At 54.6% G+C, this 3,842-nt stretch overlaps 1 pseudogene; it reads left to right on the top strand.

Moving 5' to 3' along the window:
- The first annotated feature begins 1,976 nt into the window (after positions 1-1,976).
- Positions 1,977-2,867, top strand: LOC132224263 (TCF3 fusion partner-like; annotated as a pseudogene).
- The last annotated feature ends 975 nt before the right edge of the window (positions 2,868-3,842 follow it).

The following is a 3,842-nucleotide window of genomic DNA, read 5'->3' as shown; positions in this document are numbered from 1 at the left end:
CAGGGGACCCTCATTTCCCCCCATCACTGGTTCTGCCCCCAGCCCAGGCCTGATGCCTCGGCCAGAGGCGTAGACCCCCATCACCCTCCGATCGCCTGATCAGCCCCTTGCCCAGGCCTGACGCCTCCGCCAGAGGTGTCAGGCTTGGACAGGGGACCCCCATCTCCCCCTGATCACTGGCTCTGGCCCCCGCCCAGGCCTGAGGCCTCTGGCCCAGGAATCATGCCTGGGCAGGGGACCCCCATCTCCCTCTGATCGCTTGCTCCACCCCCCGCCCGAGCCTGACGCCTCTGACCCAGGCTTCAGGCCTGGGCAAGGGGACCATCATATCCCCCCAATCCCCAGCTCCACCCCCCGCCCAGGCCTGATGCCTCGGCCAGAGGAGTTGACCCTCATCACCCTCTGATCACCAATCACCGGATCGGCCCCTTGACCAGGCCTGAGGCCTCTGGCAGAGGTGTCAGGCCTGGGCACGGGACCCCCAGCTCCCCGCGGTTGCAGGCTCCGCCCCTGCCCAGGCCTAACACCTCTGGCCTAGGCGTCCGGCCCGGGCAGCGGGGACCCGCAGCTGCAGCGGCCCCGCGATCGTGGGCTTAGCTTTAGGCCCAGGCAAGGGACCCCTAGCTCCCGGGACTGCCAGCTTCGACCGTGCCCAGCTCCCATCGCTGGCTCCACCCCTACTTCCTGCTATCACTGGCCAGGGCGGAAAAGGCACCTGATTCTCTGATCATGGCTGGGGGGCAGGGCAAAGGCGGCCCCAGGGCCGCCTTTGCCCTGCCCCCCAGCTCTTAGCTCCCCCCTGGGTTTCCAATCACTGTCAGTGGCAGGGGGCTTCTTCCTGCTTTCCCTTTCGCCTCCCTGCATTGTGCCTACATATGCAAATTAACCGCCATCTTGTTGGCAGTTAACTGCCATCTCAGTTGGCAGTTAATTTGCATATAGTCCTGATTAGCCAATGAAAAGGGTATCGTCGTACGCCAATTACCATTTTTCTCTTTTATTAGATATCCTATCTAATAAAAGAGAAACATGGTAATTAGCCGTACATCCGCTACCCTTCCTATTGGCTAATCAGGGTGATATGCAAATTAACTGCCAGCCAAGATGGCGGTTAACCGCCAACAAAGATGGCGGTTAATTTGCATACATAGGCGCAATGCTGGGAGGCGAAAGGGGAAAGAGGGAAGAAGCTGCCTGCCCCTGACTGCAATCGGAAACACAGGTGGCAGCCAAGAGCCAGAAAACCAAGCTGCCTTTGCTCAGAGAAGCCAGGCCGCCTTTGCCTGCTTCTGTGATAGGAGAACCTGGCCGCCTTTGCAGGCCCTGGGCCAGTAATCGGAGAAACTGGGTGGGGCAGGGAAGAGGCCATGTCTGCCTCTTCCCTGCCCCGCCTGGCTTCTCAGATCACTGATCACCAGTGATGGGAGAACACCCAGAGGCGGGGCCAGAGGCCAGGCTGCATAGCTGCCTGGGGACACCATCTGGACCCTAGGGGCAACCCAGCCAGGCCCCAGCAGGAGACCCAGGCGCCGGGCTATGTTGCAGATGGGGCACAGGATCCGGTCCCTGGGGGTAACGCAGCCAGGCCCCAGAAGGGGACCCAGGCACAGGGGCTGCATTGCCGCTGGGAAACGCAATCCGGTGCCTGGGCTGAGGAGACCCAGAAGGAGACCCAGGGGCCTCCCAAGAGGAGAGTCTCCATGGTCAGATGGCGTGGTGTCGGGACAGGAATAAAGACCCGAGGTGACCCAGATGCCTGGCCACAGGGTTAGACCAGCCAGCAGGGCCTTTCAGTTGGGACTGGGGTGGGGGTGGGGCAAGGGAGACAAACCTGAAATAGAGAACTACAACTCCGAGGAGGCTTAGCATCCGGGCCTGGGTGCATTGCTGTGAAATCGGATGGGCTATAGTTTTGCAAGCCACTTTAAACTAGAGGCTTGCAAGGTTGGAAGTTCTGCGTCGGGAGCCAGGGAGAAATGGAACTGGAGCAGAGAGAGGGGTCCATGGCAGCCGTGGGCTTTGAGGAGTTCTCAGCACCTCCCGGCTGGGAGCTGGCGCTGCCTCCACTGAAGGTGGTCACATCCTGGAGAGCGAGCTTGAGACCGAAGTGGAGTTCGTGTCTGGGGTTCTGGGCAGCTCCAGTCTCCAGGAGCGAGACAAAGAGGAGGAGGCAGCCTGAGGCCAGCAACGGCGGCGCCAATGGGAACTCAATCACAGGAAGTACCAGGGGCTGGATCGGTGCTGCAGGGAGATCGAGCAGGCGAAGGAGCGGGTCCTGAACAGGCACCATCAGATATAGAGGATAACACAGAGACTCCAGCAGGAGTGGAGGTTCCTCATGAAGGTGCTGGACTCCTACTGGGACAACTACCAGGCCAGCCAGTTCACCATCTTACTGGAGGAGGAGGGCAGCCAGGGCACAGATGCCCCACCCCAGGCAACGCTGAGAACAATCCTCCAGAGAAAGAGGGGCTGTCCCCGCCCAGGAGGACGCCAGCGCCCACAGAAGCCAGCAGCCCGGCCCCTGGCGAGGGGCCCAGCAGTTGGAAGATGCAGCAAGTGCCATAGGAGGGGCACTGGGCAGGAGTCCCACTGACTCCGGAGCTGGCCCCCGTGCAGATAAAGGTGGAGGAAGACTTTGGCTTCTAAGCCCTCGAGGCTCTGGACTTAAGTTGGGTTTCTTGGGGGCCAGACAAGTAGCTGCCCTACCCCATCCTAGCCAGCTCCCCCTTTGACTGACCCCCCAATAAACGGACCCCATGCTCTCCTCGGCAAAAAAAAAAGCTTATAGAGGCATGCTTATAGGATCAAATAGTATAAATATAGATGTAACAGGACAATAAAAAGAGAACCTGGCTATGATGATCACCTGAATGCTGCCTCTGTGTCATTCCTTCTTCGCCGACTCCGTACACACCTTTGGGAACCCCTGGACCTGCTGAGGCAGGACCCCAACATTCCTCTTCTTATAAGGACTTCAGTGAGAGGGGATAAGGGTCCCACTGGAACTGCCTCAATTTAATGTAATCCCCTCTTTAAAGATCTTATCTCCATATACAGCTACATTCTGAGGTTCTGGGGATTAGGATTTTAATATAGATTTTGTTGATTACCCAAATCAGCCCTTAACAACCAACATGTTTCAGAAAGTAGATTCCTACAGGGTTATTTACCAAACATTCAGAAGTATTTTTAAAAGAGTTAAGCCCCTTGCCCACTGCGCTGGCCCCTCCCTGCAAAGAGCGAAGGCCCGGGTTCCAGGCTCTGGAGGAAAACTGGTGCCAGCAGCCAGGGGAAGGGGCCCCCAAGGGGCCCCAGATTGTGAGAGGGCACAGGCCGGGCTGAGGGACCCACCTGAGTGCACAAATTTTTGTGCACCGGGCCTCTAGTATATATATATATATATATATATATATATATATATATATATATATATGCATATAACACATTGTATCACTTGTTCAGGATTAAAACTTTCAAAATTAAAAATGGAGGGAAACTTCCTCAATCTCATTAATTAATAGCATCTATGAAAAGCTCACAACTAATATATACTCAAAAATGAATTTTTCAATATTTTCTACTTAAAAATGGGAACAAAGAATGAATGGCACTCTGAATATATTTATTTAATATTTTACTGGAGATTGTAGTTGTCCAATAAAGAAAAAAATATGGCATATAGATTAGGTAGAAAGAAATAAAATGGTCTATCTATCAATTCAAAGGTCAAAGTCCTAAAACCAATTTTTAGTATTTGGCAAGTTGAGTCTTAAATTTGTTTGCAAATTCAAGGAAATATAACAGTCCACACAATTTTGCAAAAGAAGAATCAAGATAAA

Source organism: Myotis daubentonii, chromosome X, assembly GCF_963259705.1.
Source record: "Myotis daubentonii chromosome X, mMyoDau2.1, whole genome shotgun sequence".
Taxonomy (NCBI): Eukaryota; Metazoa; Chordata; class Mammalia; order Chiroptera; family Vespertilionidae; genus Myotis; species Myotis daubentonii.
Note: the sequence above shows the minus strand (reverse complement) of the source record. Positions and strands in the feature narration are given on the sequence as shown.